Below are 17,059 nucleotides of genomic sequence, written 5' to 3' on the forward strand. Positions count from 1 at the left end.
TCTATTTCCCAAGTACGTTGAATAATATCATTAGGCGACATGCGAGCCTTCATTAACTGTTTATAAATTATAGCTATTAATCATTTTTGAAATGGTTTCTGAAAAATAGCATAAGACAAATTTAAAGAGCAAGCCAAGCGGTAATTCGGTAGAAAATCATGTAAAAAATTCCTAACCTGTAAGTATCTGAAAGAATGTGTATTAGAGATGTCGTATTTATCCATTAACTGTGAAAAGGACATTAAACAGTCCTCTGTAAACAAATCTAAAAAAGTTTTTATTCCCTTAATTTTCCATGTTAAAAAAGTCTTATCCAGAGTTGAAGGTTTAAAAAAGAAATTAGAAAAAATATTACTAGAGAGTAGAAAATCATTTAATTCAAAAAATCTACGTAACTGAAACCAGATTTTTAAACTATGTTTAACAATTAGGATGAGAACTTGTCTACCTATTCTGGAGAGCGAAAACAGAAGTGAATCTCCTAATAAAGAAACTAAAGAAAACCCTGTTACTGAGTTTTCCTCCAACTGTAGCCATGAAGGGTGATTCTGGTCATCTATATCATAAGTCCAAAAAATAAATTAATGAATAATAAAATCTGAAGTTTGGTAAGAACAGTCCTCCCATTTATTTTTGTTTTTGCAATAAAAGTTTATTCACTCTAGAGCTTTTATTTTTCCAAACGTAAGACAAAATCATAGAATCTATTTTATCAAAAAAAGTTTTTGGAATAAAAGAGGGAACTGCTTGAAATATATATAAAAATTTTGGTAAAATAACCATTTTTATAGCATTTATTCGACCTATCAATGACATTGACATAGGTGACCATTTAGAAAGTACCTGTTGAGAATATTCAACTAAAGGTGAGAAATTATACCTATATAGGTCTTTAAAACTTTTGGTAATTTTCATAACAAGGTAAGTGAAATAGTTTTTAGCAATATTAAAAGGTATTTGATCATAATAATCAGAATAATTATTTATAGGAAATAATTCACTTCTTTGTAAATTAAGTTTATATCCAGAGAAAATAGCAAATTCCTTAAATATAGATAACATAGAAGGAATAGATTTCCTAGGGTTTGAAATGTAAACTAATAAACCATCCACGTATGACGAAACCTTATGTAATTTATCCCCTCTCTTAATCCCTAAAAACAATAGCAGGTGGATCTAAAGCCAAATTAAATAATAAAGGACTAAAGGGACATTGATTATTAGTTATAATCACAGCTACCAGGGCCTGATAAATCAATTTAATCCAGGAAATAAATCCCAGACCAAAATTAAACCTCTTCAAAACCTGAAATAGATAGGGCCATTCCACCCTGTCAAAGGCTTTCTCTGCATCCAAAGATACAATACATTCAGTTTCTTTGACTGTGGGGGAGTTAATTATATATAACAATCTTTGAATATTAAAATGTGTGCCTATTTTTAATAAATCCTGTTTGATCATTTGAGATAACGTTAGGCAAGATATTCTCAAGCCCATTTGCTAGAACCTTAGAGAGAATTTTAAAATCTACATTCAATGAAGAAATAGGTCTATAGGATACACATTCCAGTGGGTCTTTTCCATTTTTAGGAATCAATGAAATTAATGCCTCATAAAAAGTTTTAGGAAGATTCCCAGAGGATGTAGAATTGGTAAATGTTTGATAGAGATGTGGTATAAGCATTTCATGAAAAGTCTTGTAAAATTCTACTGTATAACCATCAGGTCCCAGAGCTTTACCGAATTGCATTGCGGATATAGCCTTGGCTATCTCCTTTTGTTTAATATGTGCATCTAACATATCAACATCTTGAATCGAAATTTGAGTTATGTTTAACCTTTGCAAAAATCTATTCATAATAACAGTGCTATCAAAGAATTCAGATTTATAAAGATTAGAATAAAAATCTATAAATATATTATTAATTTCATAACAATCTAAAGTTTCTGTTCTATCTGGTCTACGAATTTTTAAAATCTGTCTTCTGACCATCCCAGCTTTTAACTGACCTGCCAAAAGCTTAGCAGATTTTTCCCCATGTATATAAAATAAACTTTTAGATTTAAAAATTTGCTATTCAATGGGAAAGGTCAGAAGCAGATCATACTGTGATTGAAGTTCAACCCTTTCTTTATAAAGGTCTTCAATTGGTTTAACTGAATAAGCTTTATCTATCTCTTTAATTTTATTAAAAAGCACTGACAGTTCCACTTTAGTTTTCTTTCTCAAGGCTGCTGAATATGAGATTATCTGTCCCCTAAGAAACTATTTCAACGTGTCCCATATAACCAGGTTTGACATTCCTTCAGTTGAATTAAATTCAAAAAGTATAGCAATTTTGCTCATTAATAAAATTAACAAAAGCTGGATCCTGTAACAATACAGGATTCAGTCTCCACCGTGATATTTTCAAAAATATATCCGAAAGCTTAAGGGTTAACTTTAAAGGCACATGATCTGAAAGCGCAATTATGTCATACGTACATTCAACAACGGAATTTAATGGACATGTATCTAAAAAAAAGTAATCAATTCGAGAATACTTATGTTGAACGCATGAGAAAAAAGAGAAATCTTTATCATTGGGATGTTTATATCTCCAGATATTGACCAGGCCATATTCTAGTAAAAAAGAGTTAATACAAGGTGCCACTTTATTAGGAAGCAACGGATTGGTTGATGACCTGTCAATCACCGAATTTAAACACCAATTAAAGTCACCACACATGATCAACTTATATTCATTCAGATTCGGTAATTTAGAAAAAAGTTTCTTAAAAAAATCAGAATTATCTACATTATGTGCGTATACACACACCAAGGCTACCTTTTGCATGCATAATAAACCAGTAACAGTTAAATATCTTCCAATCGAATCAGTGGTAGTATTATAGTGTACAGAAGGGATTCTGTGTCTAAGAAATATAGAAACACCTCTACTTTTACAATTAGACAGCGAATGGAACTGAGGTTCTTTCCAAAATCGGAAAAATTTTGTCCACATCTTGTTTTCGTATATGATTTTCTTGTGCAAAAATAATATCTGCGTTAACTGTTTTTAATTTCTTAAAAATCTTTTTACACTTGATGGGGTGATTGACACCATTCCAATTCCAAGATATTATATTAATTTTATTAACATCCATGTTTAGAATTAAATTTAATATTATATAAAAGAAATGTTACGCAAGTACAGATTAAATCAAAAAGTGCGGGTACAACCAGAAGGAGTGACACATTTACGAGAAAAAAATCCATCAAAAGAACTGCCCAATCAAGAAAAAAACCTACTCTAATAGACCCCTCCCTTCTCCCGCCTCCCAAAAGATAAGAAAGATTATGCAACCAATAGGCTGGTCCCATACTAACTAATAATCCTTGACCATGTTCTCCATCTTGCAGCTCCATATGTTAAAATAAAGCAAAAATCCCACGGAAAATAGCCATAATAAAAGGCACAAACAGAATTCAACTACAAACTATAATGTTATGTCTAACAGTAATAAAAACACAATCAACAACGGCCATCTTAGAATCAGCTAAAGTATCTTAAATACATATTCAAAGAAGAGAGTAAATCCGAATAAATAATATTACAAACAATATTCTTTCACTCAAAAAAGAAAAATAAATGAGTATATATATATATATACATATATATAAAACAGACCTAAAACTATATATGTATTAAAACAAATAAAAAATTTAATACACAACAGGTCCTACATGGACCATTAGAGTACAATACTATAAAAGTTCCCTACAGAACAGTTATATATACTAATTACTAATAGTTAAAAAAAATTTAATCAGCCACATCCCATACCAAAGACTAAAAAAAATAGGATAAGCTTAACTCAGAAGATCTTTACACAACTCGTACAACAAATACTTCAGAATTACCTATTAATCAGGTGAATGTTAATATTTTATTCAATAGGGTTAACTTTAAGATTTTTAATGTACTCCCATCTCTCTTGGGGAGAGTAGATTCTCAGTGACTGAGATTTTTCAGGAAAAATTATTAACTTTGCTGGAAAGCGAAGGGAGAGGTATAAATCTAATTTATACATTTCACTCATAACTTCTCGGTATTTCCTTCTTTTGGCAAAGATTTCAGGGGGATAGTCTTCAACTATATGAATTTATGCTGATTTAGAAATTATCTTCCGCATCTTCCTGGCTTCTTAAAGAATGGCTTCATATAATAATGCAAAGAAAGTACAATTGGTTGTGGCGTAATTCGAATGAATGCCAACAAAATGGAATTCTGTGAACTCTGTCAATTAAAGGGCTAGCTTCAAGGGTCTCACTAAAAAGTGAGTACAACATATCTGAGAAAAATTTTAACAAATCGCCAGCTTCAGTATTTTCAGGCAGTCCCAGAATGCGCAAATTCCTCCGACGCCCTCTACTATCTAAATCAACTTTTTTTTTCGTTTAAGTAGTTCTGAGGTAATTTCATTGATGTTCTTTTCCAACGAAGATATCTTCATTCCTTAATCTTTAATAGTTTGCTTGAATAAACTGTGTCAATTTGGGTTATAGTCTGCTGAGGTGTTTGAAATTGACAGTTCAGATTTTTCAGAGTCTTGAACCATACAGAGAGCTTTTTTAAGCTTCCTGTTTGAGCCATTGAGTTTATCAATCTTGATATTAAGCGATCCGAATTCCGATTCCATTTCTTGTATTAAAGAAAATATTTCTGCTAAAGTAACAGGTTCCTTCATCTTCTTAGTTTGTTCGGTTTCAGGAAAAGTTTTGCCGCTTCTCAGTTCAATACCAAAATGAGTTTTGTCAGACTTTTATCATTAAGTTGTAAGTCCTTTAGTAGAAGTAATAAATCATCAAAGCTAAAAAGGATCTGTCAGTGGGATATAAAGTATATAAAGAAAGGAAGCCACTGAGAATGCGACTACTCCATATGCTGCAAAGATGGAGAATCTCTGGGGTTGATCTTGCCTTTCACTAAGGCCGAGATAGGGGATCTTGGGCTTAAAAAGGTTGGTGACCACTAGTTTAGGAGAATGGGCAATGAAGTGGCAAATGGAATACAATGTTAGAAAGTCTATGGTCATGCACTTTGTTGGAAGAAATAAATGGGCAGACTATTACTTAGATGGGGAGAGAATTTAAAATGCAGAGATGCAACGGGTCTTGGGATTCTTGGTGCAGGATACTCTAAAATTTAAAGTCCAGGTTGAGTCTATGGTGAAGAAGGCGAATGCAATGTTAGCATTGGAGAGGTTTCAGAAAAGATTCATGAGAATGATTCCAGGAATGAAAGGATTACCATATGAGGAACATCTGGCAGCTCTTGGGCTGTGTTCCCTCGAGTTCAGGAGATTGAGGGGGATCTCATTCAAACATCCTGAATGTTAAAAAGCCTGAAATGATTAGATATGACCAAGTTATTTTCCATGGTAGAGGATTCTAGGACAAGAGGGCATGACTTCAGGATAGAAGGACATCCATTTAGAACAGAGATGCAGAGATACCTCTTCAGTCAGATGTTTAGTCATTGGGTGCATCTAAGGCAGAGATAGATAGGTTCATGATTAGCCAGGGCATCAAAGGGTATGGGGAGAAGGCAGGGGAGTGGGGATGAGTGGAAGAATTGGATCAGCCCATGATTGAATGGCGGTGCAGACTCAGTGGGCTAACTTCAGCTCCTATATCTTATGGTCCTTTAGTGTAAGTTAATTGATGTATGAGGGTAGTGAGATTAAAAAAGAAGAAAAGAAAAAGCACCTTTGTGAGAGGCAGAGAAAACAGAGTTCATGGATATTTAGAATTGAGAGAATACTGGAATTACCTTACAGATCAGGTAGAATCCATGAAGAAACTTAGATAAAGTTACAGTTGGCTAGGTTTATATCAGTCCTGACCAGTTCTGACACACAGGAAAGGATGGTTATAGAAAATTGTTGAATTATGTTTGAGCTGAGATGTCATAATATGCTTAGATGAAAGACAAAATGCCAATCTTTTTGAGTTTACTTAGGGCTTCTTTAGAAAAGTGTGGGAAGTCATAAGCAGGGAGGCCATAGTATGAGTGCAATGGGGAATTAAACTGAAAGATCAGAGGAGGCCTTGAGGATTCAACTGTGTTCTACAAAGAGGTGATTCGGCATTTGTGACAAAAGATTTCTTTTATCTAGGATATCATGTTCTGGATACAATTGGGAAAGGCAGAGACAAATTTGTTGACAGCCTGGTACATAGCTGGCCACCAAAATTGTCCCTTCATACATTTCAGAGTCCATTGAATCACCAGATGGTCAATGAGATGGGAAGACAATGGGGCACACAGTGGCAGGGACAAACGGCCAGTTGGGAGGTCCCCCACCTGGGCATGGATCGCACAATTGGGCAGCCATCACCTCAATTTCTATTCCCTAAAACACCATGGCAGATATGCAGGAATGAGGAAGGATGATTTCTGGAGGATCATTGTCCTCAGTGTTGACAAACTAGCCAGACGGAGCATAGGCCTTGTTATCCTTGATACCAGGACGGTAGGTGAGAGTGAAATTAAACTGGATGAAGGGGAATGCCCATTAGGCCTGACAGGAATTTAGGAGTGGTCTTTGTAATATGTAATACCAGAAGCGGGTGCTCAGGTCCCTCTAGACAGTGTTGCCATGCCTCCAGGACTTCCTTAATAGCCAAAAGTTTTCAGTTCCTGACATCACAGTCACACCCTGCAAGAATCAGGCGATGGGAGAAAAACAGACAGGGGTGTAGCCAATTATCTACATATGAGCATTGAGAGAATACAGCTTCAATGCCAACATCTGATGGATCGACTTTGATGATAAATGGATGGCAGGTGTCTAGATTTTGCAGCACTGGGGCAGTCATAAAGTTTTGCTTTAGCTCTGCAAAGGCTTGGTCTGTTTCATTTCTCCACGAGAACCTGCAGAGATCTCCTTGGTGAATGCATTTATGGGAACTGCAATGGAGCTGAAGTTTCTGATGAAAAGATGATAAAATTTTGCAAACCCCATGAAGCATTCACCCATTTGATCATAGATGGTTTGACCACTCAATGACTGCCTGAACTTTATATGTGTCCATTTGAACACTGGAAGCGGTGAGGATGTCACCTACACTTCGTGGAATTCACCTCTCTTGCTTGGCAAAAAAGTCATTCATAGATGGACAGCAAAGCTTCCTCTTATCTTAGTCTTCATTCTAGAAAAGAAGACTACAGTTTAAGACTTACAAAAAAGCTGGATGAACTCAGCAGGTCGGGCAGCATCAGTTGAAAGAAGCAGTCAATGTTTCGGGTCAAGGCCCTTTGACAGGACTAAAGAAGGAGGGGGCAGGCCTATAATAAAAATTTAGGTAAAATAATCATCTTAATAGCATTAATTCGACCAATCAATGATAAAGACAATAAGGACCATTTTGTAAACAATTGCTTAACCTGGTCTATTAAACGTAAAAAATCAGTGTTAAATAAATCCTTGTGCTTTTTAGTAATTTAAACACCAGATGAGTAAAATAGTCCATAACCAATCTGAATGGTAAACGTCTATATATTGGAACCTGCATATTTAAATGGAAAAGTTCACTTTTATTAAGATTCAGTTTATAACCAGAAAGATTACTGAACTGAGCGAGCAGGGATATAACAGCAGGAATGGATTTCTCAGCATTAGAAATATATATAACAAATGTATGTAACAACATATATATAACATTAGAAATATATATAACAAATTGTCTGCATTTAATGATAACTTATGTATCACATTCCCATGGGAAATGCCATGTATAGCAGGTGAGTCACGAATAGCAATATCTAAAGCTTCCAAGGCAATATCAAATAGCAATGGGCTAAGAGGGCAACTTTGCCTAGTGCCACGAACCAACTGAAAAAAGGGAGCCCTTAGATTATTGGTAAGTACCGAAGCCGAAGGGGTATGATATATCAATTTAATCCAAGATATAAATTTCAAGCTAAAAATAAATTTCTCAAGCGTGCTAAATAAGTAGGCCCATTCAACTCTATCAAACGTTTTCTCAGTGTCCAATGAGATAACACATTCTGGAATTCTAGATGAAAGAGTATAAACAGTATTCATTAATCTCCTAATATTAAAAGGCAAGTAATGATTTTTAATAAATCCAGTCTGGTCAACAGAAATAATTTGATGCCACAGATTCTTCAATCTAGATGCCAATATTTTAGAAAAAATCTTAGAGTCCACATTCAATAAGGATATAGGCCTATATGATGCACATTCAGTGGGATCCTTATCTGTTTTAAGAATTAGGGAAATACAAGTACCGTAAAAAGATTGGTGTAACTTACCTATAGATAATGCAACCTTAAAAATTCTACGTAAGCAGGGTGAAAGTATAGTAGAGAAGGATTTTAAAAATTCTACTGTGTAGCCATCGGGACCAGGTGCTTTACCTGAATTAATTGAGGAAATAACATCCTTTATTTCTTGTTCCATGACAGGAGCATCTAACACTAAACGGTCATTGGGTAATAATTTAGGTATTTTGAATTTCCTTAAAAATTCCTGAATTACAGTGGGGTCGTCAGGAAATTCTGATTGATATAAAGAGTATAAAACTCTTGAAAGGATTTGTTTATCTCATCATGAACAACCATCGAAGTTTCATCTCATTTATGAATGTTAATAATCTGACATTTAACAGAAGCAGATGTCAATTTATTAGCCAACAATTTACCAGCTTTATCATCATGTATATAAAATGACACCTCATTTTAATTAATTGTTTTTCAATCGAGGATATTAAAAGTAAACTATGTTCCATTTGAAGTTCGACTGTCTTTTCATAAAGCTCCTTACCAGGGGCAATAGAATATTTCTTGTCAATTTCTTTGATCTTATCAGCCAACGTACAGATTTCTTTATTAATTCGTTTTTTCAGTCCAGCAGAATAAGAAATAATTTGCCCATGGATGCATGCTTTAAATGCTTTAAACCCTGCTGGAAATTTCTCCTGGAAATTTTGTTGAAAGGAAGAAATCAATCTGTTCCTCAATAAAGTAACAAAGTCAGAGTCCTGAAGTAGAACAGAGTTGAATTGCCATTGTCCAAAACTAGAAGGTGTATCCATTAATTTGATAGAAACTTTCAGGGGCGCACGGTCAGAAATGGTAATGGAATCATAGTTGCAGTCAATAACAGAAGGAATTAAATGAGAATCAATTTAAAAAGTAATCAATTCTGGAATAATTCTGATATACATGAGAAAAGAATGAAAACTCTTTATCCTTTTGATATAAAAACTTCCAAATTTCCAAAAATTCCAAAATCAAGCATAAAGGAGTTAATAAGAGTAGCCAATTTATTTGGAAGTGCCTGATTAGACATAGACCTATCCATCGAAAAATTTAAACAACTGTTAAAATCTACACCCGTTATCAACTTACAACATTTAAATTGGAAAGGGATGTAAATAAGTGCTTTAAAAAATCAGAATAATCAACATTTGGAGCATAAACATTAACCATAACCTCTTTTTTGTTACAGAGTAAACCAAATATCTACCATTCAAATCTGAAATTTTTTCGTAATGGACAAATGAATTGTAGAATCTATAAAAATAGAAAACCCTTTCACTTTGGCCTGAGAGTTCAAATGGTATTTGTGATCTTTCCAAAACCTAAAAAAATGCTGATTATCCTCTTTCCACACGTAAGTTTATTGTGCAAAGATAATATGAGCATTCAGTCTATGGAATACTTTAATTATTTTTCCATTTAATTGGTTGATTTAAACCATTTGTGTTCCAAGAAACAAAATTAAAATCTTTTCCATCATATTAAAATTGATCGTATGTAAAAGGTTAACCAGAATGTAAACTCATGAACCTGGAAGAGGAAAAAAGGTTCAAGGAGGAACTGGAAGTTACGACATATTGTACATTTTAGTAGTTTCGAATTAGCCCAGATGAAAAAATCTAAACTAAAAAAAGAAATACCCCTCCCCCACCCACAAAGACCTGGAAATAAGCCAGAGATTGGCCGAGAGATAATTTAGAACTAAATCTATCACCATCTCTCCTGGAGGCAGCCCAAAAGATAAAAGTTTAACAATATTTCAAAAATTATCAAAAAAGAAAAAAAGGAAAAATCTACAGCAATTTAAAAAAACATTTAAATCATAAAACAGAATATCATCATACTGATATTTCAAAAAAAAGAAAAACAAGCGCTAATTCATGTTGTTGATTATTTTCAAACATAAATTATTGAAAATGACGCAGCAAAAAATTAAGTTCTTATGGGAAGAGGAAAGCAGGTCGACATTTTAAAATGTAAAAAAATAGAGGGCAAATGCTTCTCCGTTCAGAGAAAAGGAAATCAAACACCAAATCATCTACTTAGTTTCAAAAAATAAAAAGAGCAGAATCACAAAAGAGAACAGAAAAGCTTAATCCAGTAATATGAAAAATACCTACACTACAAATCTAAAGCGCAAACCCTCGCATTATAATGGATCAAATCTGTAAGCTGGTTAGTAGCTTAAAAATACAAGTAAAAACCAATATAAAAAAGAAAATTAATTAGGCTGTAGCAGAAGAATGTTGCTCATCAAAAAAATTTTGGGCTTCATTTAATGGCTTAAAGAGACAACAGGAATCATCAGAAAGGACAATTCTCAATCAGACAGGAAACAGCAGGGCTGGTTTGAGACCCATACAAAAGAATTCCGACATTAGTGGCTTAACAGCCATTCATTCCTTCAAAACTCTGGGGCTGAAATCTTCGACAAAGCGAAATTTGGAACTTTGAAATTCGAACATGCCTTTCCGCCGAGCACCGTGTATCAGACGATCCTTGATGTGAGCGTAATGGACACAAATAATAACTAGTCTAGGTTTAGATCCAGAAGAAGGTTTTGGACACAAAGTAAGATGAGCGTGGTCGATTAATGGAGGGGCGTCCTAAACTTCTGTGCCAAACACATTGAATAAAAATTGAGAAAAGAACTTAATAGGATCACCCTTCTTGACATCGTCAGGAATTATCCATAGATTCTGTCTTAGAGATCGATTTTTTAAAAAAAAAATTTATTAGTTTTTCAAAACATTTTACAAATTAAAAACCCCAAATCCCAATGAGGAACATTAAAACAGTGCAAAATTAAGCATACAATAACAATATGCTACAAAGGAAGAGAATTTAACAAAAAAGCACCTAAATTAATGACAAGTAAGCTTAGTGTCCTCCCCAAGCTCCACAACACAAGAGAAAACAACAGCAACTCCAGACCAACCACAACACAATATAGAGAGTATAAGTCAGGACAGCCAAGCTCCCAGACTGTGAATACACTCAGCAACAGAGGATAATAATGCCTTCTACCAGAGAAAAAAAAAGGGAGCTGAAAGCAAGAGACCGAAAAGAAAAAAAAACCCTAGTCAAGAGGAAGGTTATGAAAGTACTCGATAAAAGGTCCCCAGACTTTATGGAACTTTAGATCCGAATTGAGAACTGAATAATGAATTTTTTCGAGGTCCAAGCAGGCCATGATGTCGTTAAGCCATTGAGCATGAGTGGGCAGGGCAACATCTCTCCATCTAAGGAGGATCAAGCGTCTAGCCAGGAGAGAGGCAAAGGATAATATTCGGCATTTGGTCAGACCCAGACATAAATCTGTCTTGCCCCAAAAACCGAACAGAGCAATTAAGGGGTTTGGTTCTAGGTGCTGATTCAGAATACATGATAAAGTAGTGAAGACATCTTTCCAGAATTTCTCCAAGCTAGGACAGAACCAGTACATATGGATGAGAAAGGCCACACCCCTCTTGCATTTATCACAGAGCGGACTAATGCTAGGGTAGAATCGAGATAGTTTAGATTTAGGCATATGGGCTCTATGTCTTAATCTTAAACTGTAAAAGGCAGTGGCGAGCACAAAGAGAGGTTGAGTTAACCGATTTGAGAACTGAATCCCAGCTCTCCTCAGATAAGGAGATATTTAAATCCTGCTCCCAGGCCATTTTGATTTTGTCCATAGGGGCCCGTCGTAAGGCTGCTAGTTTATCTCGGATGATTGATATTAAGCCTTTACCTAGTGGATTCATGGAAAGAAATAGGTCCATAGCATTTTTCGCAGGCATTTCAGGAAAGTTAGGAATTAAAGGAGCAATAAAGTGTCGGATTTGGAGATATCTGAAAAAATTAGCGTTAGGCAGATTGAACTTAACAGAGAGCTGCTGAAAAGAAGCGAAGCGATTATCAATGAAAAGATCTTCAAAATGTCTAATGCCCTTCCTATACCAAACATGGAATGCTGAATCGTATGTAGTAGGTAAAAAAAAAGGTGATTATGAGCAACTGGGCTGGAAACGGAAAACCCCTGGAAACCATAGCATTTCCTGAACTGAGCCCATATACGCAAAGTGTGTCTAACAAGAGGATTAGCTATTGATCTGGGCAGACTTCTAGTGAGATCGATTTTTGAGGTCAGTAACTTTGAATTTATAATGATCCAGCTGTTGAGACATCAAAGATAAATTTTGTTCCAAAGTTGTAATCCTTTGATCTCTCTGCTGAGCTCCATCATCTTCTGAAATTCTTGCTTGTTGCAGTTCAAATTCACTTTTAAACGATTTAAAATCATCCTCAACCAACCTTAAAATTGGAGCAGAATCAATGGGCTGAATGGCCTACTTCTGCTCCTATCGCTTATGGTCTTATGGACAACTTTGGTCTCATCACAGACAATGCATTTGGTTAAAAAGTGCAGGTGCTGAAAACCTGAAAATAAAACAGAAAATACTGGCAACACCTGGTCAGTCAGCCAGCATCTGTGGAAAGAAAGGCAGTTAACAATTATCTTCTCACTTATTTAGTTCTGATCAAGGGCTCTCAGTTGGAAAAATGGTTCTGCCTAAACTGTCAAGGAACGTAATAATTCTCTTATTTTGAATTTCCAGCATTTAGAATTTTTGCACCAAGGAAAACTCTTGCTGAAAACCACCTATTGCCTCACTCAGCTGCTGAAACATCATCCATATTAAACTGCACATTGAAGAAACACTGAAATACCAAGGGTGCTCTATATGTTCTGCCTCGTCCATAAGTAAGAATGGCTTAGAAGCACCTGACAGACTGAGCCACCAAGTTCTGAAGGACCTACCTCTCCAGTTGTTGCAACAATTGATAAATGGACCAGCATAGAATTTTGAGCACAGAAAGAAACTATTCAGCCATTGTGCTCTGTAATTCCACCCCTATCCCCTTCTCTGTAGCCTTACATATTTTCCTATCACATACTTATCTAATTCCCTCTTGAAAATGACAATCAATCTACCTCCACCACATTTGTAGTCTATAACCACAAACTGTGTGAAATGTTTTTCTTCATGTCTCCCTTAACTCTTCCCTTTTATATTCTCAACACCTTCGCCAAAAGGAACAGCTTCCCATCATCCATTTGGCACAGACTCCTCAACATTTTCTTTACTCCTGTCAAATATCCCCTCAGTTTTCCCTGAGGAAAAGAGACCCATCAATCTTCAATTTGCTCTGGTTACTGCTGCCCCTCACCCCAGGAAACATTCTCAGAAATCTTCTGCAGACCATCTCCTCTGAGGTGACCCATTTTGAATATAATACTCCTGCTGAGGTCAAACTACTAGCTTAATCAATCTTTAGCATGATTTTTCTGTTTTTAAACCCTAGATAAAGCTGGGAATTCTGTAGGCCTCATTTGTTTTCCCAGCCTACCTTACTAATTTCACTTACTGGGCACCTACACCCACAGGTCCTTGCATCCCTTTAAGAATGTTATCCTTTCTTCCTACTAAAGAAATTTGCCGCCAATTTCTCTACACTAAACCTTACCTGCCACATTAAATCAAGGGCTTTCGGTTGTTTTGCCTGAATTCTCTAATTTGCCATTTCAAACATGAAACAGTCCTGCTCTACCCAATCCAAACATAAGGCTGTTTCCTTTTGTCATTGTCTTCACTCTGAGTGTATATTCACTAATAATTTCACATAAACATGAGATGAAGGGCCCAAAATGTCAACTGCTTACTCTTTCCTTTCATGCTGCCTGGCCTGCTGAGGCCTCCAGAAGTTTGTGTGTTGTGTCTACATATCAAATAATTAAAGGCATGCAGGTGGAGGGGGAGTTAACTGGTATATTCACTTTGCAGAGGGAGCAACACTCCAATGTGCAAGTGTAAGTTTTCAGTCCATACATAGTACTAAGGGAAGTCATCACGCTAAAAGAAATAGATCCATACATTACACTTCCTCCCCTTTTAGATTAATGTAACATAAAACTATATATGTAACAAAACATTCAATTTCCCTTTAACAGACCATACTCAAATAAACATGCTTTTACAATAACAGTCCATAATTAACTTTACTAAACTAAAGATTCAGTCTTTTGGGTGGCGCTCTGTTTCCTTCAGGATAGTGCCTTTGGACCTGTGGAGCGGCACCTGTGGTTTGGCAGGTATCTTGTCAAAGACAACTTTCTCTGTTGCAGGTGTCACATTGCTGTTCGTGACATGATCACAAGTCCGGTGGATGCAATGAGTCCGTTCTGTTGCATGCAGTCAACTCAGGCGTACACTTCGGCTGAACATCCAGTATCTGGTCCACGTGATGTTTCCATGTATGTTCTCTGTATATCAGTGGTTCAGTTCATGTAGTTGTCCTACTAGTGTCCACTTGTCTTCTCCGTAATCACACGTTAGAATTCCTATCCAATTTTGAAATTCCGTGTGGATTTATTTGGCAAATAACAGAACTGTTTATTCTGTACTTTCATGCAAAGATCTGGTTTCAAGTGCATGCAAGACCTCGTATTCCCGCTCATGAACAGCATTGGAGGAGTTTGATTTGTCGTCGCAGGAACAGAGTTCCGATATATGAAAAGAGAGTTGTCCACCAGGTGCTGTAGAGAAAAGTCCTCCTTGTTCATTGCTTTAATGGACTTCTTAAAGGTTTAGATAATAGTTTCAGATAACCCATTCATTGCTGGGTGCCTGAGGAGCTGACTTTAAATGCTTGATGCAATTTTTTTTCATGAATAGTCTGAATTCTTCTGACGTATTCTGTGGTCCATTGTCACTCACAATTTGTTCCGGTAAGCCACTTCTGGACAAGATAGTCCTCAGAGGGGAAGTATTCTTTTCTGATGTGGTTGACTTCCTTGGAATGACCTCAGGTCAATCAGAAACATGGAGTCCATGAAAGTATTCTTTTCTGATGTGGTTGACTTCCTTGGAATGACCTCAGGCAATCAGAAACATGGAGTCCATGAAAGGTCCAGCAAAGTCAATATCCACTCTTTGCCATGGTGAAGACAAACACTCCCACAGGTGTAATGGTGCCTGTAGGGGTGCATTTTGAACTTAGTGGCATCCTAAAGTATCCAACATTGCAATCGGTTAACAGACATCACTGGCATTCCCTTCTCATCATTGAAAATGGACACAGGGTCTGCCAATAGAATAAACTTTTGTCTGTGGAGGTAATGGTGGAGCCTATTTTCCCCATACTAGATTAAGGGCCCCTAAGTCAATCTGCGTGTAGCTGGCTTCTGCTCTTGTTAGTGATCTTGAACCAAATGCAATCAGGCGTTCAGATCCCTCTTTCATAGTGAGTGATAAAACAGTGCCAATATCATAAGGGACACATTGCACACTAGTCTGATGGGCAGAGATGAGTCATAATAGTTGAGCAGTTCATCTGATATTAATGGACTCTTTGTTTCCTTGAAATCTTTCACATGTTTCTGACCATTCCCACCTTGCTCCTGTCTGCAACAGTGCATTCAGTGGGTGCAACACTATAGCAATGTTTGAGAGAAACCAGCAGTAGTAGTTTACAAGGCCCAAACATGACCTGAGTTGTGACACATTTTCTGGTTTGGATGCCTGTAGCATTCTTTCATTCTTGAAAAACTCACATTTCTCTCTCATTGTGTGCAGAGCATACTTTACACATTTTTTGAGACACTTGTCATCATATTTGCCACTCATGATGATGTCATACAGTTAATGTTTTGCTCCTGGGATATCTTGGAGCATTTTGTCCATTGCTCTTTGTCAAATTGCTGGACCTGATGCAACACAAAAGATGAGACAATTATACTGGAAAAGACCCTTGTGAGTGTTGATTGTGAGGAACTTCCTGCTTGACCCCTCTCTCTCTATTTGCCAATAGTCTTGTGACAAGTCGATCTTGGAAAACTTCTCCCCGCCTGCCAAAGATGTAAAGATGTTTTCTATTCATGGCAGGGTATTCTGCACAGTATGCAGCATAGTGCTGGTGCACATATGAGGACAGCTCTGGCCTTCCCTTTCTTGATCATTGGGACAATGGGCATGGCCCAAATCACTCCACTCAACCTTGGAGAGAATGCCAGATTCCTCCAAGCTCTGCAGTTAGTAGGCAGTGCGTAAGGCACTGGACGTGCTTCATAGAATCTTGGTATTGCTGTTTCATCCAGTTCATTTCTGACTTTCACGCCTTTGAGTTTACCAATCTCCTTCTCAAACATGTTCTCATTAGCATTAAGCAACTGTGACTGTCTCTGGTTAGTGCTACTGTTTGGACTACAGTTGCCTGTTGATGACATATTGAGAGCTTTGAGTTTCAGTCAGGTTGGATTTATCTCAACCATTTGCATCAGAAAACTGCTGGCCCTTTGCTTTTAAACACATAAAGCTCTAACTGCTGTGTTTGGCCTCTGTATGTCACCTTCACTTTCAGTTTGCCTTTGGGAAACACCTTTCCACCTGAGTAGGTCTTCAGCAGGTCTTTTCTAAAAAAAACAGTTTGTTGTAGTCAGCCTCTAAAATTACAGACAAGCTAACCTTGCATCCAGCTCCATTTTCAGTTTTACACCAGACACATCTGTTTTAATCCATATGATTTTGCGATCTGCTTCATTAAGTGACAACTCATATTAATATCATATTAATAATATGCATGACAACTCACCTTTGTCTGCCTCAGTGTTGTCTGATTCTGTTTCATATTCGGTCACTTTATTCGCTTGTTTAGTTTTGTGTCTGAAACTTTGCTGTCA

At 36.4% G+C, this 17,059-nt stretch overlaps 1 protein-coding gene across 6 annotated transcripts in view; it reads left to right on the plus strand.

Annotated features, from left to right (window-relative positions):
* The window catches only part of LOC132395483 (uncharacterized), a 221,060-nt gene that overhangs the window by 177,465 nt on the left and 26,536 nt on the right, over positions 1–17,059 (plus strand). Inside the window, exon 2 of one of the 6 annotated variants that reach the window (XR_009512628.1) lies at positions 14,507–14,635. The exons of the other annotated variants lie outside the window; for them this stretch is intronic. The gene's annotated coding sequence lies outside the window, so the exon portion shown is untranslated. The remainder of the gene's footprint in view (positions 1–14,506; positions 14,636–17,059) is intronic. 6 annotated transcript variants of the gene reach the window in all.

This window comes from Hypanus sabinus, chromosome 6 (genome assembly GCF_030144855.1).
Source record: "Hypanus sabinus isolate sHypSab1 chromosome 6, sHypSab1.hap1, whole genome shotgun sequence".
Lineage (NCBI taxonomy): Eukaryota > Metazoa > Chordata > Chondrichthyes > Myliobatiformes > Dasyatidae > Hypanus > Hypanus sabinus.